The following is a 10802-nucleotide window of genomic DNA, read 5'->3' on the forward strand; positions in this document are numbered from 1 at the left end:
AGTGTGGTAAGGGGGCAGGGAGGGGGTGGGTTGTGGGGGGGTGGATAGGGGTCAGGGCAGTCAGAGGGCAGGGAACAGGGGGATTGAATGGGGGCAAGGGTCCCGGGGAGCAGTCAGGAAAGAGCAGGGTTGGATGAGGTGGTGGGGGCACTCAGGGACAGAGAGAAGGGGTAGTTGTATGGGGTAGGGGTTCTGGGGGGCCATTGAGAATGAGAGGAGGGGTTGGGTGGGGCGGCAAGGGGCAGTCAGGGGACAGGGAAGGGGGGGATGGGTCAGGGGTCTCGGAGTGTGTGTGTTAAGGAACATGAGGGGTTGGATGGGGCACGACCCCCCCCCCACGGAGCGGGGGGAAGGAGGGAACCCGTTGTTAAAATTTTGGAGGGAGGAGGGAACCCGTTGTTAAAAATTTGGCAGCTCATCACTGGTCGTGACCCTGTTTTAATGGGGTCACCAGGGCTGGCATTAGACTTGTTGGGTCCTGGGGCTGAAGCCAAAAGTGTGAGGCCCTCCACCCAGGGCTGAATCCCTCAGGCTTTGGTTTTGCCCTCCCCCCACTGGGGCTCAGTCTTTGGCACTCCCCCCCCCGAGTGGAGGGGCTTGGTCCCTCTTTCCAGGGCTACGTAGTAAGTTATTTTGGCAGAAGGAGGTTGCAGTGAAAGGACGTTTGAGAAACCCTGGCACAGAGCATCTCCATTACTGAGCTGCAGCAGCATAGACTCACTGTTTGAAACATTGACCTGGCCTTAGCCTCTGAATATGTCTAGGCTTGGCTCCCTGTGGCACTGTTGTGATCAGACCCTGGAAGTGGAGCCATGGAGACACCACACACCAGCCTTGCCTAACTAGCAAGGATCAAACCTTCACAGAAAGACCCCCATGGTTTTCTAGCCCAGCTACCTAAGGCCTCAGCCATAACCAGTTAACACAGGGGCCTTTCTACACTCTGGTTCTGTTCTCACTGAAGGGTCATTACAAATTGTTTGCTCAGACCAGCTTCCCCAGCACACTCACTGCTGTGCAGCTCTGTACGTGTGGCCATGGCTGAACAGCAAGAATTCCTGCCCATTTCCCCAGTGGCTGGAGCATGGCTATAGTGTGTTTGTGGTTAATGATGTTGCTGTAGATTGTTCATTCCCTGCCTTGGCAATTCAGACAGTCCCTTTTCCCATTGTATCGCCAGCACATCTGTGAGTCCAATAACAGAGGCAGGTTTTCTCTGGGCACTGAGATTTTTGAGGGCGTTGGTGGCTCCTTTCTTTCCTCACCCTGGAGAAACTCAGCTTTTTATTCCATCCTTGATGACTCATGGAATAACAACAGCAGTATGAAGAGGAGAGTGAATATCTCACTGCCAGCGGGGAAGGTGGATGTATTCCCTCTGTCTGGCCATTGCCATTGCAGGAGAGAAGGTTTCAGTGGAATCGAATGCCCTGGCTCAGACAATAGACACAGGGAGGTTTTGCTGTTCATGGATCTGTGCAAAGGAAATTGTGGGTCTGTGTGAAAATGAGGAGGGATATGAAATGCCCACGTGGTGGTGCCTAAGGCAAAAGGGAACCCTAGAGGATTAGAATAGGATCAGTTCTCAAGCAACATGTTTCTTACTTTGCCCATGTGTTAGTTTTGATGATTATCGATGGAAAGATTTTGCCATTGAGTCATGTGTTTACACAGAAATTGACATTTACCAACAAATACATAATTCTTCCAAGCCTGCCTAGTCTGCTGGTGGTGAGTTTAGAGGGACACACTCACTCTTCCCACCCCCCATGCCAGGCCTGTTATCCAGAATGTCAACTTCCCACAGAGCTGGGATCCTTCCCTCATCTCTCCCCAGACCACTGCCCCACCCCCACTTCTGGGGTCCCCTTCCAACACTGTCCAACTCCCCTGCTGGCAGGATCCCTTCCCATTCCTTTCATTTCCTGCCTCCCCTCTGAGCAAAAGCTCTACATTGTTTCTACAATGAGAATTGAACCCAGGCCACCTGGGTGAAAACCAGGAATCCAAATCATGAGACCATATGGGACTTGTATAGTCAATAGCACATTTACACATTCACACCCAATAATTCAAAGTAGCCGTTCAAAAAAACTTCAAAAACAGACTTCAAAGAGAAATTGCAGAGTTGCAATTGATTTGCAAACTTAACACCATTAATTTGAGCTTGAATAAGGACTGGGAGTAGCTGGCTCACGACAAAAGCAATTTTCCCTCTCATGGTATTGACACCTCCCCATCAATTATGGGGAGAGGACCACATCCACCCTGACTGAATTAGCCTTCAACACTGGTTCTCCCCTTATATGGTAACTCCCATCACTTCATGTTCCAATCTATATTTATGCCTCTATCTGCAATTTTCACTCCATGCATCTGAAGAAGTGGGCTTTTTACCCACGAAGGCTTATGCCCAAATAAATCTGTTAGTCCTTAAGATGCCACCGGACTCCTTATTGCTTTTAATTCTAAGCTGATCTTAACCCTTTCAGTACCCTTACAAACTCAGATGCTTCTCACCACAGGCTGGCTGGTGGCTTTTCAGCCAGGCTCTCCCCTTTCATCAGCGCTTCAGTTGCTTGGTGTGGGGGTGTCTGTAGACGCAGATGGCAGAGAGAGATAAAGCCTGGCAAATGTCTCTCCTTTTATCATGTCCTTTCTTCCCTCATGGCTTTGCCCCCCCTCCCCCCTTCAGAGTCAGGTGAGCATCACTGCGTCTCTCCAAGCAAGTCTGAGCAATTCCCCTGGGGTGTCCTCATGCAGGTGAGTCATTGCATTGTAGCTCCCTTGCTGGACAATGGCTGTCGATGGGTTGTTTGACACCCTGTCTGGGTGTTGGTTACTTTCCTTGCTGTTGCCACTAGGGAGCTAATATTTGGCTGACTCCCCCACCTTGCAGCACAGTGTCAACCACACTGCACAATTCTCATAACTTCATATGCATGCATGGTCTACATCTATGGGTAGAGAAGTGACTTTCAGCTGATCATATCCTTTCCCTGATACCTTACAAGTCATGCTCTATATGTAAGATCACGATGATATGAAAATGAGGATTATGGGGGTTACAGCCGCTCCCCCAAAGGTATAGAATTGCACACTGAGATTCTATTTTCCTTTGTTCTGTAACAGCATTACAGAGATCCAGTGACTGACCAATGGCATTTCCAAGTGCTAAAATAGCAAGCGATGTCGGTCTCTCATTGGCCATCAGCGACTGAAGATGTGGTTTAATGAGCTGGAGCTTCAAGGCGAGGGTGGCTCTGTCCACTGCCTTCCGTTGCGCTGCTGGGCCCCAAGTCTGTCACCACTTTCTCCAGGTTTGTCCATCAGTCTGTGCCAGGGTGAGCAACAGCCAAGCAGATGGAGTTTCTGTAGTGTAGTGGTTATCACGTTTGCTTAACACGCAAAAGGTCCCTGGTTCAAAACCAGGCAGAAACATGCTGGCTTCCTTTTCCCAGATCCCCTTGCTGTTCAGGAAGGCCTCCTCCTTCTCCTATTGGCCTGTCCGTGGGATAACTCCAACCCCTGCATGACAGAGGGTGCTGACAGCAGTGGAGAAAGCACCTTGGCGTCAGGCTGGAGAACCTAGAGGAGTGCGGCTTTTGGAGGCTTGAGGCTTGGCCTCCTCTGCCCTGGGAGGTTGGCCGGTGGAGGCCGGCTCTTCCTGCTGGCCACCTCTGCGTGACTTGCCAAAGGAGGAAGTGAGGCAGGAATGGGGCAAAAGAGGAAAGTCGAGCTGAGAAAGGCAGGGCAGAAAGTAAGCACATCATTGCGGCTAAATGGGGTTAGTAGAGCATCACCATTCGTTCTGCAAAGCCGGGGGAGGTGCGGTTGGCTGCTGGGAGGCAGAATCCTGTGCCTGCCTCTTGGCATCCCAGGGATGGCTTCTTGCAGCCCAGGAGAAGCGGGGTTCTGGGGGGAAGGAAAAGCAGCAATGGTGAGGCTGAGTGGGCTCCTTTCTGGCCAAGATGGTGGGTCTGGGAGTTGCCTGTAAGCCATAAGTGGACTTGGTGGAGTGAAAACCGCTGCTCCATTCTGGCTGACCTGGGGGAGCCATTAATGGCATGGGAGTGGGGGCAGGGCACTGGCTGTGAGCAAATGGGATCCAGGAAGCCCAAGCCTGCCCCTCCAGGGGCCAAGTCTTCTTCTTCTCTCCTGCCATGGGGAGCCCGGCCTTAAGCCTGCCCAGCATGCGCTGCAGCTCGAGCATTAAGCCTTCCTGTGGCATAACTGAACTACGGCCTAGTATAATAAGGTGTAAAGTTTAGATTGTGAATTTATCTTTAATTTCCATGGTAACTTACTTTGATCTTTTATGCCTACCACTTATAATCCTTAAAACTCCATTTTTCCGTAGTTCATAAATCTGTTTTATGAAACTGGTGTATTTTGCTTGAAGTTCTTGGGAAATCTCAGCTCCATTACAAGGCTGGTTCATGTACTATTCACAGTGAGGGAGGGGTGGACCCTGCGTAATAAACTCACTATTGTGTCCTACAGGAGGCCTGTGATATGCAGGGGGTCAGATTAGATGCTCTAATGGTCTCTTCTGGCCATAAAGTCGACTAATTTCTGAAAAACTGAGTGTAGCTTTGGGAGCAGCGTCTGATGTTTCCCTGTCTAGCCGGCTTGCTGCCTAGAACGAACGCTCCTTGAGTGGGGTGACCACAGGGAGTAGCTCAAACCTGCAAAGTGCCTGGCCAGGGGCAGGACATTAGCCCAGCAAGGGAGGGGTGTGGCAGTGACATCACAAAGGCCTTTGGCAGGACCTCAGCCTATTGGTCCAAGGTGATGGGGGGGGTGGTGACCTCACAGAGAGATGCTGACATCAGCCAGGCAGGACAGGGGCGAGGGGCCAGGGAAACCTCAGAGACCCCTGTGGCTTTGCTGCAGCAAGTCTCCTTCTCCAGGTCTCTCTTTGAGGACTGAGAGAGTATTTGGGTTCACGGACGTGAGCGCCAGGAGGAACCTCTTTCGAGTTTTCTCCTTCCCTTGTAGTGATTTTACTAGAAAACAGCCGTCCCTGTTTAGAAGGTAAGAGCCTCCTCGAAGTTTGAAACCTGTTCAGTCTGATCCATCTGGTGAGAGTTGAATTCTAGGCATGGAAAACTCGAGCTTAAGGAGGCAGAATTTTATTGTGCACCTGGGATTTTGTCCCTTAGAATCACTGGGGACATTGGGGTTTGTCCTTTTTGTTTCATCTTTTCCTCCATCCATCCCTCCCTCCTTTCTCTTTGTCTTTTGCTTCTTTTGTCCTTTCTCCTGTTCCCCTCCCAACAGCAGGAGAGGGGTGTGTGTGTGTGTGTGTGTGTGTTGCGGGGGAGTGCTCTGCAGCTCTCACTGTGGGAGGTCCACCCAAAAATGTGGGGCTGAAATAGAGCTCGGGCAGTGATCCCCACCAATGACCTGGGCCATCCTTTGGGCTCTCTGGTGAGAACCCTCAGCCTCCCGTCCTCAGTCTCTACCCTGATTGGCTGAGCAGGGGGTTATTGACAGGGAGGAGACTCAGGTCCTTGTTCTCTTTTAAGACCAAGGAAATAAGTCAGAACCAGTTCTATGTTTGATGAATTTTGCTGCTTCTCTACATTAATGGTCTCTGAGCAGTTCATGATTCTCTCTAACATTGCAGTTCTCCTCAAATACTTGCTGAATAATTACTGTCACTGTTGTTGGTCTGGAGCTCATCTGAGAGCACTTTATTCAGGTCATTCAATGTCTGAAATTCAAGATCCGATGGTTAGTTTGAAAATCAGGGCTCTTGGGTCCTATTCCCAACTCTGCCACTGACTGGCCGTGTGACCTCAGACAAGTCAATTCTCCTTTCTCAGCCTCAGCTTCTCCCTCTTTCAAGTAGGGATAATAATGATCCGCTCCTACCTACTTCACAGTGCGTGGAGGCAGGGTCGGCTCTAGGTTTTTTGCCGCCCTAAGCAAAAAAAAATTTGGCTGGCCCTATCCCAGCCCTGGGCTCCCCCTCACACCCTCCTGCTGCCCGAGCCCTGGGCTCCCCCCAACCTGCACCCGCTGCCGCCGCAGCTCTGGGCCTCCCCACACCTGCACCCCCCTGCCACCCCACCCCTGGGCTCTTCCCCCCCCAACCCACACCCCCTGCCATTACAGCCCTGGGCTCCCCCCCACATCCTGTGCTGCCCCAGATCTGGGCTCTCCCCTTCCCCCCCACCAATGCTCCCCAACCCACACACCCCCTGCCGCCCCAGGCCTGGGTGCTCCCCCCCCACCTGCACCCTCCTTCCACCCCAGCCCTGGGTCACTGGTAACTCGCTCCCAGGATGGGTCATTCAGCAGGAATTTTGGATGTGCACAGAACACAGACAGGATTGGTTCCCATATGGTTACAGAGCTGCAGTAAAATGGAACAATTTTCAGCTTGTGTGATTGGAGGATACCTGGATGCATATTATAAGACTGTCCTCCATAAATGAGGAAAAGTTGAGGTGCCTTTATTATTCTTTGTTTCTATGGGGAATTTGCCAGTGCAATATCACTGTCTTCCTTTCAACCAAACAAAACTAGAAAAAAATGGCAATGGCTGTTGAAAATAGCAATTCCAGTCCTAATAACCCCTGGGAAGCATTTCTTGCTCAATTTTATCCTACTTTTTCTACAGCAAATGACAGTGGATCAGTATTTTTGATTTGGGAGAAATGAAATAACAGCTGCCCAAATTGAGCTTGAGCACTCCTGAATGTTGAGGTGTTCAAGTCTGGAAGGCAGGTGCTAGATTCTCTTTCTGAACATTAGCTAAATTTGGAAAGGAAAAGTCAATTTCTGCTTCCATGACTCAGAAGGGGAAATCCTTCTACGTGCCTGGTACTGTATCTAGATGTAAGTGGGGGAATGGTCCTGCTATTGTGGGGAACTTTCCTGGCTTCTGCACTACTCCGGTGAAGTGGGCTGGCAAAAGGAACTGAGTCCTCGCTCCCACTTCCTTTACCCAGAGGCCTCCCTGCCCTTGAGGACTCCCCTTCCACTCTCCTGTCTGGCAGAGTCCTCGTAACCCCAACAAGGCTGGGCCCAGGATTCCTGGGGGGCTCAACCCCCAACCCTGCTGTGGTCACCCCGGACAGGGGCTAGGGTGTCCCCCTCTTTGCACTGCGCACCTCCCTGACCCACTGATCACATCATACAATTTAAAGCAAATACAAGTTATTTAATTAACAGTAACATTTAAAAAATAGGAAAAAATGGGAAAGGTTAAAGGAAAACACATCACCCCACTCTGTGGCAGGGACCATCACAAAAAGTGTCTCTGGACATCAGGGCACTTCACAGTCTGTTCCTTGTAGGTCCCAGGCCGCCTCCTCAGGCCCTGGCTGTGCTGCAGGGACGCTGCAGGTTGGACACTTGCTCTGGCAGTGGCCACACGCTCTCAGGCTCTGGGTGGCAGGACCCTTCTCCCCAGCATCACCCCCGCCCTGTCAGGGTTACGATCCCCCTCCAAGTCTGGCCTGGAGGGCCTCTTGGCTGAGGCGTCTCCCTGTGCTGGGCCCACTGCCCGGGGTCCCCCTCGCTCTCCACAGCTGCTCACCGCACCCAGCTCCGGACTGCTCCAGCTCCGCTCTGCCTCAGCACGGCTGCTGCTGCTGCTCTGCCTTCAGCTCCCTGGGCTGCTTGTCTGGCCTCTCTGGCTCCAGTTGTTACAGCTCTGCTCCCAGGGCAGGGCTGCTCTCTCTGGGCTGTGCTCTGGCTTTGGGGCTGCAGCTCTGCTACCATCAGCTCAGCTTGGGCCCCTGCTCTCTTCTTAGCTCGGCCCCACTCCATGTGACTCAGACAATTGCAGCTCACAGGGAGGACGGGACCCCCCTGGCCTCCTGACTCCTTGAATAGCCTGCCCACCCTGTCAATCAGGCTGACCTGGAGCATTGGTCTCTCCACATTGTTCCTGGGGACTGTCAGTCTCAGGCTCCTGATTTCCCATCGACCCCTCCCTTTTTAATGCTGGGAGCTAGCAACCAAACACCCCTACTGAATGTTAGTAAGGGGGCAGCAGTCCCCTTACATAAAGCATCTAAATCTCCTGGGCACAGCTCGCCAGGGCACAGCTTGGGAGCTGCACTGGGAATAGATCCTGCAGGAAATCCCTTCCCCCCCACTGCTAGCTTGTGTTTTGTTACAGCCCTGGAAATAATCCCGCTGCCTGCACGTGTTCTGCAGAGAACAGAGGAGCAAATTCTCTCCCTGTTCACCCTTCCACAGCCATTAAAGGACGGAATAAACCCCCAGCAGCGCCCTGCCCCACGGAGTCCCCCTGTGTAAGGAGAGAGATGTGCAGTGACTAGGGCTCCAGCTCAGCGTCACCAGGTTTATATAACTTATGGTGATGCCCAGAAGGGTCCAAGTCCTGCCTGTCCTTCCTCGCCCACCCCCCCAAAGCTGTGGGAGGGAGTTTGGGTACATGAGGTGCAAGCTCTGGGCTGGGCAGGGGGTTGGGGTGCAGGGAAGGTGGGGGGTGGACCCTGGGAGGGAGTTTGGATGTGGGCTCTGGGCTGGGGCAGGGAGTTGCGGGGCAGTGGTGGGCTCTGGGAGGGAGTTTGGGTGTGGGCAGGGTGTGGGATCTGGGCTGTGGCAGAGGGTTGGGGTGTGGCACCTATCTTGGGCAGCTCCCGAAAGTGACCCACACCCCCATCTGGCAGCAACTCCTACATGGAGGAGGCCCGGGGGGCGTGGGTCTCCTGGCACCACTGGCCGCTGGCACCACCCCTGCAGCTCCCATTGCTGCAGTTCCAATGGCAGAGTTGGCACTTGGGGTGGGGGCAGCGAGCGAGAGAGACACCCCACGGGGGCTGCAGGGATGTGCCAGATGCTTCTGGGAGTGGTGCGCCGTGCGGAGCCAGGGTGGGCAGGAATCCACTTTAGTCCTGCTGTGCTGCCGGTAGTGGTGGCAGGAGCCCCCGGGCCCTTTCAAATCGCCCGGGGCCAGCTGCTCAGGCTTTCTGACTTCCTGATGGGGAAGCAAGGGGAAGGCACATGTGCCCCTCATGAGCAGTTCTGGGGAGTCTTTTTGGGGCTCCTGAAGTAGGCAGCAGAGAGGTGCAGCCCCACCACCAAGTCTGTTTCACTGGAGGAGAGTGGGGGCTGCAGGGTGATCTCCCACCTCCGTGCATCCAGCAGCCTGTGCTCCCCTCTGCAATGCTGGAGCCTCTACATTTATTTATTGACAAATAAAATTTGCAGAATTTTAAAATATTGTGCACAGAATTTTTTTGGTGCAGAATCTCCTCAGGAGTGAGACTGACTCAGGGAACCTCCTTGGATTGTCACTGCTTGGTTAACAACTCAGCCACCACACCAATGCACAGAGAGTCCCAAGCCCCACTGCTATGTGGGGCTGGGGGCTGGGGTCGGGTCATACACATTCAGACTGTGCGCTCCCCCCGCTACAAACCGCTGCTGATTTCCCAGTTAGGACATTAGCTGTTACCGATAAGGTTTGTCTGTGTTGTTTTTTTTTTATCTCATTGTTAGGTGTAAGAAGTATAAATTGTTTAATAGGTTCAATTAGTTGGTTAATAAGATGTTTATGAAGTAAATCACTGGCTTTAAAATAAGATCCAATCTGGAGCATATGAACTATTGACCCCTGGACTCCATCTCTGAGAGGGGACTTGTTTACCATCAGGGGACAGGCTCAAACCAGTCCAAACCGGTTTTTCCCGCCAAAACCAGCCCTCAGCGTTCCATCTCCTCAGCACTTTTCCCGCCACACAAGTGATATAAGGACGTGCTCAGCGCCTGCGCGGGGCCGTCCCCCACAGCGACGGCCCCTCCGCGGTCGGGTCTTCCCAGTGCTCCCGAGCCGGAGAGTGACGAGCCCCCTCGGTCCCGCCGTGAGACTGAGGAACAGGAGGCCTGTCACCACCATTCCTGCCGTCCTGCATCCCTGGTGTCCAGCCTCCCACAGAGCCCCCGGGGAGTGAGAGACCCCGGGGGGGGGGGCACTGGGGCTGGGCAGGAAAGTGACTCTGCCCCGGGGAACCTGGAAGAAGCCTCAGAGCTGCCTCAGCCCCAGTGGGATTTTGGGGGCAGAGACTGGGGCCTGGTGGGGGGATCCCCTGTGGTGTGGGGGGAGATGGGGGGTGTCAGGCAGGGAGGGGAGAAGCCGGAGTTGTAGGGAGGGGAAGGTCAGTGGGACGCCGGGGGGGTGTTGAACTGTCTCTGGGCAGCCAGGAAATTCCCGGGGGGGGGGGAGTGGCGGGCGGGCGAAGGGGGGAGGGGGGTTAATTGGATCTTGTCCCTGTTTGTGCCACTTGCCTCTCGCCCCCGATACAAATTCTCTCTAGTTCTGCCCCTTTTCTGTCTCAGTGTCTCACACGGGGCTATAAAATTTGGGGCGATTTCCCCCCTTTCCCCTCCAATGATCAGCTCTCCCGTCTCCCCCGATTTCCCCCGTTCTCCCCATGAGTCTCAAACGTCAGTTTAAAATCTTCTCTAGTGAGGGGCATTTTCCCACCCATTTTATCTGCAGCGATTTGTCCTTGTTTAGGTGGGAAATTGTTGCCCTGAGTCATTCCCCAGCACATGGCTGCCCCTGACGTGGGGGTGGGATGGCTCAGTGGTTGGAGCACTGGCCTGCTAAACCCAGGGCTGGGAGCTGACTCCTTGCGGGGGCCATTTGGGGATTTAGTTGGGATTGGTCCTGCTTTGAGCAGGGGGTTCGACTAGACACCTCCTGAGGTCCCTTCCAACCCTGATATTCTAGGAGATGCCGGTTCTCTGCCAGGGCAGGGAAGGGAGGCGCACGTGTCCCCCATGGGGATTGCCCAGACCCCCCTTTCCCA

The 10802-nt window shown here is 53.6% G+C and overlaps 1 non-coding gene across 1 annotated transcript; it reads left to right on the forward strand.

Annotated features, from left to right (window-relative positions):
• Positions 1–3368: 3368 nt before the first annotated feature.
• TRNAV-AAC lies at positions 3369–3441 on the forward strand. The gene has a single exon. It is a non-coding gene; the product is annotated as a tRNA-Val (tRNA).
• Positions 3442–10802: the final 7361 nt, after the last annotated feature.

Source organism: Mauremys mutica, unplaced genomic scaffold (genome assembly GCF_020497125.1).
Source record: "Mauremys mutica isolate MM-2020 ecotype Southern unplaced genomic scaffold, ASM2049712v1 Super-Scaffold_100033, whole genome shotgun sequence".
NCBI classification, from domain to species: domain Eukaryota; kingdom Metazoa; phylum Chordata; order Testudines; family Geoemydidae; genus Mauremys; species Mauremys mutica.